Source organism: Triticum urartu, chromosome 5A (genome assembly GCF_056163025.1).
Source record: "Triticum urartu cultivar PI428250 chromosome 5A, HENAU_Tu73, whole genome shotgun sequence".
NCBI classification, from domain to species: Eukaryota; Viridiplantae; Streptophyta; class Magnoliopsida; order Poales; family Poaceae; genus Triticum; species Triticum urartu.
Genome location: NC_141877.1, coordinates 137,979,780 through 137,998,648, shown reverse-complemented (window position 1 = coordinate 137,998,648; position 18,869 = coordinate 137,979,780). Strand labels below are relative to the sequence as shown.

General features: G+C 40.6%; 1 long non-coding RNA gene across 1 annotated transcript; it reads left to right on the top strand.

Moving 5' to 3' along the window:
* The first annotated feature begins 681 nt into the window (after positions 1–681).
* On the top strand, positions 682–3,577 carry LOC147970604 (uncharacterized). The gene is made up of 2 exons (XR_015604119.1): positions 682–1,243; positions 2,327–3,577. It is a non-coding gene; the product is annotated as an uncharacterized LOC147970604 (long non-coding RNA).
* The last annotated feature ends 15,292 nt before the right edge of the window (positions 3,578–18,869 follow it).

The window sequence follows — 18,869 nt, the reverse complement described above, 5'->3', positions numbered from 1 at the left end:
CGAGGGTTACTTTCCGCCACCTTCCCTGATGTTATCGACCAGATAGTCGACCTTGCAGAGGTCTGTTCTCCCGGGATGCCCACCCTTTATTCTTTCGTAAGTACATGGAGTTCCCGAAGAAAGGATGTCAGCTTCATCATGATGACCTGAAGCAGAGAACTGAAGACATCAATGTATTGGACCGGCCTCTTCGAGAAGAGCAAGCTAGAATGAGAAGACCCGCTAGATTCGTTACCAAACCTTCCCCCCTTTCACTACCTCTTAAATCTTGGGACGAGATTTCTTGTAGTGGAGGAGAATTGTGACGCCCGGATAATTAAGCCACAGTAATTCTCTGCTAATGGTGCCACATCACCACGATTACTGTTGCTAATCTCTCGTTAGTTCAAAATTCAAATTTAAAATAAAGTCAAAACGGTAAAAGTTTTCAAACTTCAAAACTAAAATGTTTGCATTGTTCAATAATTTCCCTGATCATTTGTCATGTTGAACCCAACCTTATTTGACCCACCAATTAACCCCTAGGAATTTATAAAGTGGTCGAACGGCAAATAAAATAGCCATCTCAAAATAAGAAAATATTTATACAATTCCAATTAACCTCAAACTTGGTATGTCATCCCAAAATATTGTGAAGTATTTAATTGACAAGTTTCATGATGAATAAAATCTAATTGGTATTTTAAGGAAGTGCCAAACTGTGGTGAATAGAAGAAATCAGAGAGTAAATAGAAGCAGAAAAATAAACAAATAGGGGATACCTAACTACTGTACACCTAAAGCCCAAAGGGCCAGTAGCCAGCCCAGCCCACCAACAAACCATCTCCTTCCTTCCTGTACAGAGGCTTGGCGTGGCAGAAATCCACGGCGCCCGGTCCGCCGATGCTCGACGTCTGGCGCTACAGGGACGTCGGGAGGAGGATAAGACCATCCCCGAGCGCATAGGCAAACACTAGCTTCCACTTTCCCCTCCCCTAGCTCGTTCTCTTCTTCACACTGCGCAACAGCTCGCTACCGTCGTCGTTGCCTTGGCCACCAGCTGCCCCGCGCCGCACCGCCGAGTCCCGAAGAACCCCCGACATCCGCTGCTTCATCACCGACCACGCGTACGAGCCGGGAGCCGCCACACCATCGGGATCGAGTGCTTCTCCCCGTTCGGCCCCGCCACTGCCTCGCCGTCGTCACCGTCAATCTACGCCACCAGGACCTCCCCGGCCTCCCCGACCACGCCATCGCGCTCACAGTGAGGCCCTCCCTCGAATCCCCCTATTTTTCCGCCTCAATTCGTCGTTGTAGCCGCCGCCTTGAGCTCTTCATCGCCGACCTGAAGCTCTGCGTATGCACGCGTGTGTGCGTACTGCTACTGTCGCTGCTGTTGCCGGCTTGCTACTGCTGCTCTTTGTGCTGTCGTTGCCCTTGCTAGCCGCTGCATGCTCGGCCGCGCCCACTGCTAGCCTGCGCCGGCCACCGCTTGCCTCGCCGCGGACCCTGCCTGTTGCCGCCGCTTCGCCCGCACCCAGCCGCCTCTGCCTCGCCGCTGCACGCACGCGCATGGCCTGCACCGCCTCCGTCCAAGCGAGGCCGCGCCCTCCTGGCCCTTCCCACACCAAGCGCCTGGCCATGGCCGCCGCACGCGAGCGTGCGTGCCCACCTACGGTGGCTGGCTATGCCTTGGCCGGCCCTGTGTATCTGTGTGTGTGTGCGCTAGATTAGATGTAATAGCCCATTGCCATGTGTCCCCTACTAATTAGGTTAGTTATAAATTAGTTACTTACATTAGTTTAGCCACTATCACTGACCACTGGGCCCCACCTTCTAATTAAGCTAACAAAATAATAAAATCAATCTGTTACTAACTAGGTCAATGACGGGTGGACCCTGGTCAGCCCTTTGACTAGTCAAAGTTGACTAGTCAACTACTGAGTCAGTAGTTGACCAGGCCCACCAGTCAGCCTCTGGCTGGGTACACTTCTGGGTATCCATAGCCTTTTCCCTTTTAATTTTCGAATTAATTTAAATTTCATAAATGTTTAAAACTTTAGAAAATCATAGAAAAATATCCGTAACTCAGATGAAAAAACGTTGTACAGGTAAGTTTCTTAGAATGACGAGACGAATCCGGATATGCAGTCCGTTCGTCCGCCCTCCGGTTCATCTGTCCGAAAACGCGAAATACCGGGGATATTTTCCCGTATGTTTCCCCCCATCACCGGTATCACCTCATACTGCGTTAGGGCACACCTAGCACAACACTTTGTCATGTCATGCATCGTCATGCATTTGTTTGCATTATATTTATTGTTTCTTCCCCCTCTTCTCTCGCTAGACACCGAGACCGACGCCGCTGCTACCCAGTTCGACTACGGTGTTGACGACCACTCTCTCTTGCCAGAGCAACCAGGCAAGCCCCCCCTTGATCACCAGATATCACCTACTCTCCTCTATACTGCTTGCATTAGAGTAGTGTAGCATGTTACTGCTTTTCGTTAGTCCTATCCTGATGCATAGCCTGTCCTTGCTACTACTGTTGTTACCTTTACCTGCAATCCTAATGCTTAGTATAGGATGCTAGTTTATCATCAGTGGCCATACATTCTTGTCCGTCTGCCATGCTATACTATCAGGCCGTGATCACTCAGGAGTTGATCACGGGTATATACCTATACATACTATATGATACTTGTGGTGACTAAAGACGGGTCAACTCGTAGGAGTACCCGCGAGTGATTCATGGATTGGGTCCGAAAGGTCATTTGTCCCGACGGCCCTCTGAGTGGATCTTTGAGGCGAAGCGACAGGGTAGGTTGAGACCACCTAGGAGAGAGGTGGGCCTGGCCCTGGTCGGCGTTCGCGGTTAATTAAAGATAACACATTTAACGAGATCTTGGTATTTGATCCGAGTCTGGCCACTGGCCTATACGCACTAACCATCTACGCGGGGACAGTTATGGGCACTCGACGTCGTGGTATCAGCCGAAGCCTTCGTGACGTTAGCGACTGAGCGACGCGTGCCGGATTGGAACGTAAGCCTGATCTTGTATTAAGGGGGCTAGTTCTGCTTCTGGCTGCCCTCGCAACGTGCAGGTGTGCAATGGGCGATGGGCCCAGACCCCTGCGCCATATGATACCCCCTTTTCCATTTGATATCAATGCATACATTTTTAGTGTAGCTCCCTGCTTGCGAGTACTTTGGATGAGTACTCACGGTTGCTTTTCTCCCCCTTTTCCCCTTTCCTATACCCGATTGCTGCGACCAGACGTTGGAGCCCAGGAGCCAAACGCCACCGTCGATGACTACTACTACTACTCGGGAGGTGCCTACTACTACGTGTAGCCCGCTGGCAGCGACCAGGAGTAGTTTAGGAGGATCCCAGGCAGGAGGCCTGCGCCTCTTTCGATCTGTATCCCAGTTTGTGCTAGCCTTCTTAAGGCATACTTGTTTAACTTATGTCTGTACTCAGATTTTGTTGCTTCCGCTGACCGTCTATGATCGAGCTCTTGTATTCGAGCCCTCGAGGCCCCTGGCTTGTAATATGATGCTTGTATGACTTATTTTATTTGTAGAGTTGTGTTGTGATATCTTCCCGTGAGTCCCTGATCTTGATCGTACACGTTTGCGTGTATGATTAGTGTACGGTCAAATCGGGGGCGTCACATGCAGAATCGTTTCGGTCTACTTGTCGCAGACGTGATGCCTATATACATGATCATGCATAGATATTTTCATAATTATGCACTTTTCTACCAATTGCTCGACAGTAATTTGTTTACCCATCGTGATACTTATGCTATCTTGAGAGAAGCCACTAGTGAAACCTATGGCCCCCGGGTCTATCTTTTATCATACAAGTTTCCAATATATTTTACTTTGCAACCTTTACTTTCAATCTATATCATAAAAATACCAAAAATATTTATCTTATTATCACTATCAGATATCACTCTCGTAAGTGACCATCAAGGGATTGGCAACCCCTTTATCGTGTTGGTTGCGAGGTTCTTATTTGTTTGTGCAGGTACGAGGGACTTGTATGTAGTCTCCTACTGGATTGATACCTTGGTTCTCAAAAACTAAGGTAAATACTTACCTACTTTGCTGCATCACCCTTTCCTCTTCAAGGGAAAACCAATGCAGTGCTCAAGAGGTAGCAAGAAGGATTTCTGGCGCCGTTGCCGGGGAGATCTACGCACAAGTCAAGACATACCAAGTACCCATCACAAACTCTTATCCTCTGCATTACATTATTTGCCATTTGCCTCTCGTTTTCCTCTCCCCTACTTCACCCTTGCCGTTTTATTCGCCCACTTTTTTCCCTTCGCCTATTTTTCGCTCGCCTCTTGTGTGCTTGTGTGTTGGATTGTTTGTCACAATGTCTCAAGATAATACTAAATTGTGTGACTTTTCCAATACCAACAATAATGATTTTATTAGCACTCCGATTGCTCCTCTTAACAATGCTGAGTCTTGTGAAATTAATATTGCTTTACTGAATCGTGTCATGAAAGATCTATTTTCTGGCCTTCCTAGTGAAGATGTCGCTACCCATCTAAACAACTTTGTTGATTTGTGTGATATGCAAAAGAAGAAAGATGTGGATAATGATATTTTTAAATTGAAGCTATTCCCGTTTTCACTAAGAGATCGTGCTAAAACTTGGTTTTCGTCTTTACCTAAAAATAGTATTGATTCTTGGAACAAGTGCAAAGATGCTTTTATCTCTAAGTATTTTCCTCCCGCTAAGATCATCTCCCTTAGAAACGATATTATGAACTTTTAGCAACTAGATCATGAGCATGTTGCACAAGCATGGGAGATGATGAAATTAATGATTCGCAATTGCCCTACTCATGGTTTGAATTTATGGATGATCATAAAAAAATTTATGCTGGATTGAATTTTGCTTCTAGAAATCTTTTAGATTTGGCCGCGGGAGGCACTTTTATGGAAATCACTTTAGGAGAAGCTACCAAACTCCTAGATAATATTATGGTTAATTATTCTCAGTGGCACACCGAAAGATCTACTAGTAAAAAGGTTCATGCTATAGAAGAAATTAATGTTTTAAGTGGAAAGATGGATGAACTTATGATATTGTTTGCTAATAAGTGTATTTCTTCTGATCCTAATGATATGCCTTTGTCTACTTTGATTGAGAATAGTAATGAATCTATGGATGTGAATTTTTTTGGTAGGAACAATTTTGGTAACAACGCGTATAGAGGAAAATTTAATCCTAGGTTGTATCCTAGTAATTCATCTAATAATTATGGTAATTCCTACAACAATTCTTATGGAAATAATAATACGATGCACTCTGATTTTGAATCTAGTATTAAAGAATTTATTAGTTCGCAAAAGAGTTTCAATGCTTTGATTGAAGAAAAATTGTCTAAGATTGATGAGTTGGCTAGGAACGTGGATATAATTTCTCTTGATGTTGATTCTTTGAAACTTAGATCTATTCCACCTAAGCATGATATCAATGAGTCTCGCAAAGCCATGAGAATTTCCATTGATGTGTGCAAAGAAAGAACCGTTAGGATGCGTGCAAAAAAGGATTGCTTTATAAAAGCGTGTTCTTCTAGTTTTGACGATAATAAGGATAAAGATATAAAAGTGATTGATGTGTCTCCTATTAAATCTTTGTTTTGCAATATGAATCTTGATAATGATGGGACTGGAGATGAGTCAATTTAGTTAAAAGGCGTCCCAATGATTCGGAGTTTTTAGATCTTGATGCAAAAATTGGTAAAAGTGGGATTGGAGAGGTCAAAACCTTACATAGCAATTAACCCACTATTTTGGATTTCAAGGAATTTAATTATGGAAATTGCTCTTTGATAGATTGTATTTCTTTGTTACAATCCGTGCTAAATTCTCCGCATGCTTATAGTCAAAATAAAGCTTTTACCAAACATATTGTTGATGCTTTAATGCAATCCTATGAAGAAAAGCTTGAATTAGAAGTTTTTATCCCTAGAAAACTTCATGATGAGTGGGAACCTACTATTAAAATTAAAATTAAAGATCATGAATGCTATGCTTTATGTGATTTGGGTGCTAGCGTTTCCACGATTCCAAACACTTTGTGTGATTTGTTAGGTTTCCGTGAATTTGATGATTGTTCTTTAAATTTGCACCTCGCGGATTCCACTATTTAGAAACCTATGGGATGGATTAATGATGTTCTTATTGTTGCAAATAGGAATTATGTGTCCGTAGATTTCATTGTTCTTGACATTGATTGCAATCCTACATGTCCCATTATTCTTGGTAGACCTTTCCTTAGAACGATTGGTGCAATTATTGGTATGAAAGAAGGGAATATTAGATTCCAATTTCCGTTAAGGAAAGGCATGAAACACTTTCCTAGAAAGAAAATTAAATTACCTTATGAATCTATTATGAGAACTACTAATGGATTGCATACCAAAGATGATAATACCTAAATCTATTCTTGCTTTTATGCCTAGCTAGGGGCGTTAAACGATAGCGCTTGTTGGGAGGCAACCCAATTTTATTTTCGTTTCTTGCTTCTAGGTTCTGTTTAGTAATAAATAATTCATCTAGCCTATGTTTAGATGTGGTTTTATGCTTTTAGTTAGTGTCTGTGCCAAGTAGAACCTTTGGGAAGACTTGGGGGAAGTCTTTGCGATCTTGCTGTAAAAAACAGAAACTTCAGCGCTCACGAGATTTGCTGCAATTTTTTACTGGAGAGTGCGATTAGGTTGATTTTATTTTTGTAGATGATTAATAGACAAATTCCTCACGTCCACCAATTTATTTCTGAATTTTTGGGATTGCAGAAGTATTCGAAACCTACAGATTACTTCATACTGTTCTGTTTTTGTAAGATTCTGTTTTTCGTGTGTTGTTTGCTTATTTTGATGAATCTATGGCTAGTATCGGACGGTATGAACCATACAGAAGTTGGAATACAGTAGGTTTAATACCAATATAAATAAATAATAAGTTAATTATAGTACATTAAGTGGTGGTTTGTTTTCTTATACTAACGGAGCTCATGAGATTTTTTGTTGAGTTTTGTGTTGTGAAGTTTTTAAGTTTTGGGTAAAGATTTGATGGATTATGGAATAAGGAATGGCAAGAGCCTAAGCTTGGGGATTCCCAAAGCACCCCAAGTTAAATTCAAGGACAACCAAAAGCCTAAGCTTGGGGATGCCCCGGAAGGCATCCCCTCTTTCGTCTTCGTTCACTGGTAACTTTACTTGAGGCTATATTTTTATTCACCACATGATATGTGTTTTTCTTGGAGCATCCTGTATGATTTGAGTCTTTGCTTTTTAGTTTGCCACAATCATCCTTGCTGTACACACCTTTTGGGAGAGACACACATGAATTGGAATTATTAGAATACTCTATGTGCTTCACTTATATCTTTTGAGCTAGATAATTTTGCTCTAGTGCTTCACTTATATATTTTAGAGCACGGTGGTGGTTTTATTTTATAGAAATTATTGATCTCTCATGCTTCACTTATATTATTTTGAGAGTCCTTTAGAACAGCATGGTAATTCGCCTTGGCTATAAAATTGGTCCTAATATGATAGGCATCCAAGATTGGTATAATAAAAACAATCATAAAAAAGTGCATTGAATACTATGAGAAGTCTGATACTTGATAATTGTTTTGAGATATAAAGATGGTGATATTAGAGTTGTGCTAGTTGAGTAGTTGTGAATTTGAGAAATACTTGTGTTGAAGATTGCAAGTCCCGTAGCATGCACGCATGGTAACCGTTGTGTAACAAATTTGAAACATGAGGTGTTCTTTGATTGTCTTCCTTATGAGTGGCGGTCGGGGACGAGCGATGGTCTTTTCCTACCAATCTATCCCCCTAGGAGCATGCATGTAATGCTTGGTTTTTGATGACTTGTAGATTTTTGCAATAAGTATGTGAGTTCTTTATGACTAATGTTGAGTCCATGGATTATGCGCACTCTCACCTTTCCATCATTGCTAGCCTCTTCGGTACCGTCCATTTCCCTTTCTCACCTTGAGAGTTGGTGCAAACTTCGCCGGTGCATCCAAACCCCGTGAGATGATACGCTCTATCACACATAAACCTCCTTATATCTTCCTCAAAATAGCCACCATACGTACCTATTATGGCATTTCCATTGCCATTCCGACATATATTGCCATGCAACTTTCCACCGTTTCATTTATGACACGCTTCATCAATGTCATATTGCCTTGAATCATCATGTAGTTGACATCGTATTTGTGGCAAAGCCACCACGCATAATTTATCATACATGTCACTCTTGGATCATTGCCCTTCCCGGTACACCGCCGGAGGCATTCATATAGAGTCATATTTTGTTCTAGTATCGAGTTGTAATCATTGAGTTGTAAATAAATAGAAGTGTGATGATCATCATTAATAGAGCATTGTCCCAAAAAAGGGGGGACGGCCAAATAAAAAAAACGAAAGGCACAAAAAAAGAAATAAAAAGAAAAAAGAGAAATAAAAAGGGGACAATGCTACTATCCTTTTTTCCACACTTGTGCTTCAATGTAGCACCATGATCTTTATGATAGAGAGTCTCTTGTTTTGTCACTTTCATATACTAGTGGGAATTTTTCATTATAGAACTTGGCTTGTATATTCCAACAATGGGCTTCCTCAAATGCCCTAGGTCTTCGTGAGCAAGAAAGTTGGATGCACACCCACTTAGTTTCTTTTGTTGAGCTTTCATACATTTATAGCTTTAGTGCATCCGTTGCATGGCAATCCCTACTCCTTGCATTGACATCAATTGATGGGCATCTCCCTAGCACGTTGATTAGTCGCGTCGATGTGAGACTTTCTCCTTTTTGTCTTCTCCACATAACCCCCATCATTATATTCTATTCCACCCATAGTGCTATATCCATGACTCACGCTCATGTATTGCGTGAAAATTGAAAAACGTTTGATATTACTAAAGTATGAATCAATTGCTTGGCTTGTCATCAGGGTTGTGCATGATGAGAGCATTCTTGTGTGACGAAAATGGAGCATGACCAAACTATATGATTTTGTAGGGATGAACTTTCTTTTGCCTTCTTATTTTGAGAAGACATGATTGCTTAGTTAGTATGCTTGAAGTATTATTATTTTTATGTCAATATTAAACTTTTGTCTTGTATCTCTTGGATATGAATATTCATGCCACAATAAAGAAAATTACATTGAGAATTATGCTAGGTAGCATTCCACATCAGAAGTTCTGTTTTTATCATTTACCTACTCGACGACGAGCAGGAACTAAGCGTGGGGATGCTTGATACGTCTCCAGCGTATCTATAATTTTTTATAGTTCCATGCTATTATATTATCTATTTGGATGTTTAATGGGCTTTATTATACACTTTTATATTATTTTTGGGACTAACCTACTAATCCAAGGCCCAGTGCAAATTGTTGTTTTTTTGCCTATTTCAGTGTTTCATAGAAAAGGAATATCAAATGGAATCCAAACGGAATGAAACCTTTGGGAGAGTTATTTTTGGAACAAATGTGATCCACGGGACTTGGAGTAGACGTCAAGAAAGAAGCGAGGAGGCCATGAGGCAGGGAGGCGCTCCTGCCCCCCTGGACGTGCCCCCCGCCCTCGTGGGCCCCTCGCGGCTCCACCGACCTACTTCTTCCTCCTATATATATCCATATACCCCAAAATAGCCAGGAGTAGCACGAAACCCTATTTCCACCGCCGCAAACTTCTGTACCCAAGAGATCGCATCTTGGGGCCTTTTTCGGAGCTCCGCCGAAGGGGGAATCGATCACGGAGGGCTTCTACATCAACACCATAGCCTCTCCGATGATGTGTGAGTAGTTTACCACAGACCTTCGGGTCAATAGTTATTAGCTAGATGGCTTCTTCTCTCTCTTTGGATCTTAATACAAAGTTCTCCTCAATCTTCTTGGAGATCTATTCGATGTAATTATTTTGGCGGTGTGTTTGTCGAGATCCGATGAATTGTGGGTTTATGATCAAGTTTATCTATGAACAATATTTGATTCTTCTCTGAAATCTTTTATGTATGATTGATTATCTTTGCAAGTCTCTTCGAATTATCAGTTTGGTTTGGCCTACTAGATTGATCTTTCTTGCAATGGGAGAAGTGCTTAGCTTTGGGTTCAATCTTGCGGTGTCCTTTCCCAGTGACAACAGGGGCAGCAAGACACGTATTGTATTGTTGCCATCGAGGATAAAAAGATGAGGTTTATATCATATTGCTTGAGTTTATCCCTCTACATCATGTCATCTTGCCTAATGCGTTACTTTGTTCTTATGAACTTAATACTCTAGATGCATGCTGGATAGCGGTCGATATGTGGAGTAATAGTAGTAGATGCAGAATCGTTTCAGTCTACTTGTCGCGGAAGTGATGCCTATATACATGATCATGCCTAGATATTCTCATAATTATGCACTATTCTATTAATTGCTCGACAGTAATTTGTTCACCCACCGTGATACTTATGCTATCTTGAGAGAAGCCACTAGTGAAACCTATGGCCCCCGGGTCTAACTTTTATCATATAAGTTTCCAATCTATTTTTACTTTGCAATCTTTACTTTCAATCTATATCATAAAAATACCAAAAATATTTATTTATCTTATTAAATCTATCAGATCTCAATCTCGTAAGTGACCGTGAAGGGATTGACAACCCCTTTATCGCGTTGGTTGCGAGGTTCTTATTTGTTTGTGAAGGTACGAGGGACTTGCGTGTAGTCTCCTACTGGATTGATACCTTGGTTCTCAAAAACTGAGGAAAATACTTACGCTACTTTGCTGCATCACCGTTTCCTCTTCAAGGGAAAACCAACGCAGTGCTAAAGAGGTAGCAACCCACGCCCACAACTCCTTTGTGTTCTACTCATGCATATAACATCTATGCATAAACCTGGCTCTGATACCACTCTTGGGGAACGTAGTAATTTTAAAAAAATTCCTACGCACACGCAAGATCATGGTGATGCATAGCAACGAGAGGGGAGAGTATCATCTACATACCCTCGTAGACCGTTTATGATAACACGGTTGATGTAGTCGTGCGTCTTCACGATCGACCGATCTAGTACCGAAGATACGACACCTCCACGATCTGCACACGTTCAGCTCGGTGACGTCCCGCGAGCTCACGATCCAGTAGAGCTTCGAGGGAGAGGTTCATCAGCATGACGGCATGATGACGGTGATGATGTTGCTACCGCAACAGGGCTTCGTCTAAGCACCGCTACGATATTACCGAGGTGGATTATGGTGAAGGGGGGAACCGCACACGGCTAAAGAGCAATGATCAACTTGTGTGTCTATGGGGTGCCCCCCTTCCCCGTATATAAAGGAGTGGAGGAGAGGAGGGGGCCAGCCTCTCTAGGCGCGCCCCAAGGGATTCATACTCCCACCGGGAGTAGGATTCCCCCTCCCTTTGTTGGTTTTAGGAGAGAAGGAAGGAGGAGGAAGAAGGAAGGAAAGTGGGGCCGGCCCCCCTCCCAATTCGGATTGGGCTTGGGGGGCGCGCCCCCTCCTTTGCTTCTTTCCCTTCTCTTCCACTAAGGCCCAATAAGGCCCATATACCTCCCGGGGGGTTCCGGTAACCTCCCGGTACTCCGGTATACTCCCGATTTCACCCGGAACCATCCGATGTCCAAACATAGGCTTCCAATAATCGATCTTTACGTCTTGAACATTTAGAGACTCCTCGTCATGTCCATGATCAAATCCGGGACTCCGAACTACCTTCAGTACATCAAAACACATAAACTCGTAATACTGATCGTCACCGAACGTTAAGCATGCGGACCCTATGTGTTTGATAACTATGTAGACATGACTGAGACATGTCTTCGGTCAATAACCAATAGAGGAACTTGGATGCTTGCTACCTCTTGAGCACTGCGTTGGTTTTCCCTTGAAGAGGAAAGGGTGATGCAGCAAAGTAGCGTAAGTATTTCCCTCAGTTTTTGAGAACCAAGGTATCAATCCAGTAGGAGACTACACGCAAGTCCCTCGTACCTGCACAAACAAATAAGAACCTTGCAACAAACGCGATAAAGGGGTTGTCAATCCCTTCACGGTCACTTATGAGAGTAAGATCTGATAGAGATAATAAGATAAATAAATATTTTTGGTATTTTTATGATATAGATTCAAAGTAAAGATTGCAAAGTAAAAATAGATTGGAAACTTATTTGATAAAAGTTAGACCCGGGGGCCATAGGTTTCACTAGTGGCTTCTCTCAAGATAGCATAAGTATTACGATGGGTGAACAAATTACTGTCAAGCAATTGATAGAATAGTGCATAATTATGAGAATATCTAGGCATGATCATGTATATAGGCATCACTTCCGCGACAAGTAGACCAAAACGATTCTGCGTCTACTACTATTACTCCACACATCGACCGCTATCCAGCATGCATCTAGAGTATTAAGTTCATAAGAACAAAGTAACGCATTAGGCAAGATGACATGATGTAGAGGGATAAACTCAAGCAATATGATATAAACCCCATCTTTTTATCCTCGATGGCAACAATACAATACGTGCCTTGCTGCCCCTGCTGTCACTGGGAAAGGACACCACAAGATTGAACCCAAAGCTAAGCACTTCTCCCATTGCAAGAAAGATCAATCTAGTAGGCCACACCAAACTGATAATTCGAAGAGGCTTGCATAGATAACCAATCATACATAAAAAAATTCAGAGAATAATTAAATATTGTTCATAGATAAACTTGACCATAAACCCACAATTCATCGGATCTCGACAAACACACCGCAAAAAGAGTTACATCGAATAGATCTCCAAGAAGATCGAGGAGAACTTTGTATTGGGTTCTAAAGAGAGAGAAGAAGCCATCTAGCTAATAACTATGGACCCGAAGGTCTGTAGTAAACTACTCACACATCATCAAAGAGGCTATGGTGTTGATGTAGAAGCCCTCCGTGATCGATTCCCCCTCCGGCGGAGCTCCGGAAAAGGCCCCAAGATGGGATCTCTTGGGTACAGAAGGTTGCGGCGGTGGAAATAGGGTTTCGTGGTGCTCCTGGATGTTTTCGGGTATATGGGCATATATAGGAGGAAGAAGTAGGTCGGTGAAGCTACGAGGGGCCCACGAGGGTGGGGGCACGCCCAGGGGGGCAGGCGCGCCTCCCTGCCTCATGGCCTCCTCATTGATTTCTTGATGTCTACTCCAAGTCCCCTGGATCACATTTGTTCCAAAAATAACTCTCTCGAAGGTTTCATTCCGTTTGGATTCCAATTGATATTCCTTTTCTGCGAAACACTGAAATAGGCAAAAAAACAGTAATTTGCACTGGGCCTTGGGTTAATAGGTTAGTCCCAAAAATAATATAAAAGTGTATAATTAAGCCCATAAACATCCAAAACAGATAATATAATAGCATGGAACAATCAAAAATTATAGATACGTTGGAGACATATCAAGCATCCCCAAGCTTAATTCATGCTCATCCTCGAGTAGGTAAATGATAAAAACAGAATTTTTGATGTGGAATGCTACCTAGCATAATTCTCAATGTAATTTTCTTTATTGTGGCATGAATGTTCAGATCTGAAAGATTCAAGACAAAAGTTTAATATTGACATAAAAATAATAATACTTAGAGCATACTAACTAAGCAATCATGTCTTCTCAAAATAACATGGCCAAGGAAATTCCATCCCTACAAAATCATATAGTTTGGTCATGCTCCATTTTTGTCACACAAGAATTCTCTCATCATGCACAACCCTGATGAAAAGCCAAGCAATTGTTTCACACTTTAGTAATCTCAAACTTTTTTGAACTTTCACGCAATACATGAGCATGAGCCATGGCACTATGGGTGGAATAGAATATAATGATAGGGGTTATGTGGGCAAGACAAAAAAGGAGAAAGTCTCACATCGACGTGGCTAATCAACAGGCTAGGGAGATGTCCATCAATTGATGTCAATGCAAGGAGTAGCGATTGCCATGCAACGGATGCACTAGAGCTATAAATGTATGAAAGCTCAACAAAAGAAAACTAAGTGGGTGTGCATCCAACTTGCTTGCTCACGAAGACCTAGGGCATTTGAGGAAGCCCATTGTTGGAATATAGAAGCCAAGTTCTATAATGAAAAATTCCCACTAGTATATGAAAGTGACAAAACAAGAGACTCTCTATCATAAAGATCATGGTGCTACTTTGAAGCACAAGTGTGGAAAAAAGGATAGTAGCATTGCCCCTTTTTATTTCTTTTTTTCTTTTTTTTGGGCCTTTCTTTTTTTATTTGGCCTTTCTCTTTTTTTTATTTGGGACAATGCTCTATTAATGATGATCATCACACTTTTATTTATTTACAACTCAATGATTACAACTCGATACTAGAACAAAATATGACTCTATATGAATGCCTACGGCGGTGTATCGGGAAGGGCAATGAATCAAGATTGACATGTATCATAAATTATGCATGGTGGCTTTGCCACAAATACAATGTCAACTACATGATCATGCAAGGCAATATGACAATGATGAAACGTGTCATAAATGAAACGGTGGAAAGTTGCATGGTAATATATCTCGGAATGGCTATGGAAATGCCATAATAGGTAGGTATGGTGGCTGTTTTGAGGAAGATATAAGGAGGTTTATGTGCGACAGAGCGTATCATATCACGGGGTTTGGATGCACCGGCGAAGTTTGCACCAACTCTCAAGGTGAGAAAGGGAAATGCACGGTACCTAAGAGGCTAGCAATGATGGAAAGGTGAGAGTGCGTATAATCCATGGACTCAACATTAGTCATAAAGAACTCACATACTTATTGCAAAAATCTACAAGTCATCAAAAACCAAGCATTACGCGCATGCTCCTAGGGGGATAGATTGGTAGGAGAAGACCATCGGTCGTCCCCGACCGCCACTCATAATGAAGACAATCAAAGAACACCTCATGTTTCAAATTTGTTACACAACGGTTACCATACGTGCATGCTACGGGACTTGCCACCTTAAACACAAGTATTTATCAAATTCACAACTACTCAACTAGCACAACTCTAATATTACCACCTTTATATCTCAAAAGAATTATCAAGTATCAAACTTTTCCTAGTATTCAATGCACTTTTTATGAAAGTTTTATTATACCGATCTTTGGATGCCTATCGTATTAGGACTAATTTCATAACCAAAGCAAATTACCATGCTGTTCTAAAAGACTCTCAAAATAATATAAGTGAAGCATGAGAGATCAATAACTTCTATAAAATAAAACCACCACCGTGCTCTAAGAAGATATAAGTGAAGCACTAGAGCAGAATTATCTAGCTCAAAAGATATAAGTGAAGCACATAGAGTATTCTAATAAATTCGAATTCATGTGTGTCTCTCCCAAAAGGTGTGTACAGCAAGGATGATTGTGGCAAACTAAAAGGCAAAGACTCAAATCATACAAGACGCTCCAAGCAAAACACATATCATGTGGTGAATAAAAATATAGCCTCAAGTAAAGTTACCGATGGACGAAGACGAAAGAGGGGATGCCTTCCGGGGCATCCCCAAGCTTAGGCTTTTGCTTGTCCTTGAATTTTACCTTGGGGTGCCTTGGGCATCCCCAAGCTTAGGCTCTTGCCACTCCTTATTCCATAATCCATCAAATCTTTACCCAAAACTTGAAAACTTCACAACACAAAACTCAACAGAAAATCTCATGAGCTCCGTTCGTATAAGAAAACAAACCACCACTTAAGGTACTATAATGAACTCATTCTTTATTTAAATTTGTGTTAAACTTACTGTATTCCAACTTCTCTATGGTTCATACTCTCCGATACTAGGCATAGATTCATCTATACCAATATAAAAAGACCCGGTGGGGCAGATCCAATAGATCACGGCCATCCATTAGCATTAATCTGACAGCCCTTATTTTCCTAATGGTGAGCAACTAAACACGTTTAACGCTAAACATGTTTACTGCTAATCAATCGTTTCTCTCCCTGATTCCCTTCCTTACGTACACCTTTCACAAGAAAGGAAATTGCCACTATGAACCGCCCCTTGATGTACGTAAGGAAGGGAATTAGGGGGTGATTCTCCATTGGATTAGTACAATTTTCAATCGACTTGTAGGAAGAGGTGGACCTGCCACTGATGGTGTTGCACGTACGCATTTACTAGTCAAAATAAGCAAACAACACACGAAAAACAGAATCTTTCAAAAACAGAACAGTCTGTAGTAATCTGTAGGTTTCGAATACTTCTGTAACCCCAAAAGTTATGAAATAAACTGCTGGACGTGAGGAATTTATCTATTAATAATCTGCAAAAAGAACCAACCTAATCGCACTCTCCAGTGAAAAATGGCAGCAAATCTCGTGAGCGCTAAAGTTTCTGTTTTTTACAGCATGATCGCAAAGACTTTCCCCAAGTCTTCCCAAAGGTTCTACTTGGCACAAACACTAATCAAAAGCATAAAACCACATCTAAACAGAGTCTATATGGATTATTTATTACTAAACAGAACCAAAAAGCAAGAAACAAAAATAAAATTGGGTTGCCTCCCAACAAGCGGTATCGTTTAACGCCCCTAGCTAGGCATAAAAGCAAGAATAGATCTAGGTGTTATCATCTTTAGTATGCAATCCATAAGGGGCTCTCATAATAGATTCGTAAGGTAATTTAATTTAATTTCTAGGAAAGTGTTCAGTGCCTTTCCTTAATGGAAATTGGAATCTAATATTCCCTTCTTTCATATCAATAATTGCACCAATCGTTCTAAGGAAAGATCTACCAAGAATAATGGGACATGTAGGATTGCAATAAATATCAAGAACAATGAAATCTACGGGCACGTAATTCCTATTTGCAACAGTAAGAACATCATTAATTCTTCCCATAGGTTTCTTAATAGTGGAATCCGCGAGGTGCAAAGTTAAAGAACAATCATCAAATTCACGGAAACCTAACAAATCACACAAAGTTTTTGGAATCGTGGAAACACTAGCACCCAAATCACATAAAGCATAGCATTCATGATCTTTAATTTTAATTTTAATAATAGGTTCCCACTCATCATGAATTTTTCTAGGGATAGAAACTTCCAATTCAAGCTTTTCTTCATAAGATTGCATCAAAGCATCAACGATATGTTTGGTAAAAGCTTTATTTTGATTATAAGCATGCTGAGAATTTAGCATGGATTACAACAAGGAAATACAATCTATCAAAGAGCAATTATCGTAATTAAATTCCTTGAAATCCAAAATAGTTGGTTCATTGTTATGTAAAGTTTTGACCTCTTCGATCCCACTTCTATTAATTTTTGCGTCAAGATCTAAACTCTTTGAAGCATTGGGACACCTTTTAACTAAAGTTGACTCATCTCCAGTCCCATCATTATCAGGATTCATATTGAAAAACAAATATTTAATAGGATACACATCATTCACTTTTAGATCTTCATCCTTATTATCATCAAAACTAGAAGAACACGCGTTTATAAAGCAATCTTTTTTTGCATGCATCTTAGCGGTTCTTTCTTTGCACTCATCAATGGAAATTCTCATGGCTTTGAGAGACTCATTGATATCATGCTTAGGTGGAATAGATCTAAGTTTCAAAGAATCAACATCAAGAGAAATTCTATCCACGTTCCTAGCCAACTCATCAATCTTAGACATTTTTTCTTCAATCAAAGCATTGAAACTCTTTTGCGGACTAATAAATTCTTTAATACTAGATTCAAAATTAGAGGGCATCTTATTGAAATTTTCCATAAGAATTGTTGTAGGAATTACCATCATTATTAGAGGAATTACTAGGATACGGCCTAGGATTAAAGTTTCCTCTATACGCGTTGTTACTAAAATTGTTCCTACTAACAAAATTCACATCCATAGATTCATTATTATTGTCAATCAAAGTAGACAAAGGCATATCATTAGGATCAAAATAAACACTCTTATTAGCAAACAATTTCATAATTTCATCCATCTTTCCACTCAAAGCATTAATTTCTTCTATAGCATGAACATTTTTACTAGTAGATCTTTCGGTGTGCCATTGAGAATAATTAACCATAATATTATCTAGGAGTTTGGTAGCTTCTCCTAAAGTGATTTCCATAAAAGTGCCTCCCGCGGCCGAAACTAAAAGATTTCTAGAAGAAAAATTCAATCTAGCATATAAAATTTTTGTATGATCATCCATAAATTCAAACCATGAGTAGGGCAATTGCGAATCATTAATTTCATCCTCTCCCAAGATTGTGCAACATGCTCATGATCTAGTTTCTTAAAATTCATAATATCGTTTCTAAGAGAGATGATCTTAGCGGGAGGAAAATACTTAGAGATAAAAGCATCTTTGAACTTATTCCATGAATCAATACTATTTTTAGGCAAAGAAGAAAACCAAGTTTTAGCATGATCTCTAAGCGAAAACGGGAATAGCTTCAATTTAACAATATCATTATCCACATCTTTTTTCTTTTGCATATCACACAAATCAACAAAGTTGTTCAGATGGGTAGCGGCATCTTCACTAGGAAGGCCGGAAAATGGATCTTTCATGACAAGATTCTGCAAAGCAGTATTAATTTCACAAGATTCAGCATCGGTAAGGGGAGCAATCGGAGTGCTAATAAAATCATTATTGTTGGTATTGGAAAAGTCACACAATTTAGTATTCTCTTGAGCCATCGTGACAAACAATCCAACACACAAGCACACAAGAAGCAAGCGAAAAAGAGGCGAACGGAAAAGAGGGCGAATAAAACGGTAAGGGTGAAGTGGGGGAGAGGAAAACGAGAGGAAAATGGCAAATAATGTAATGCGAGGGAGAAGAGTTTAT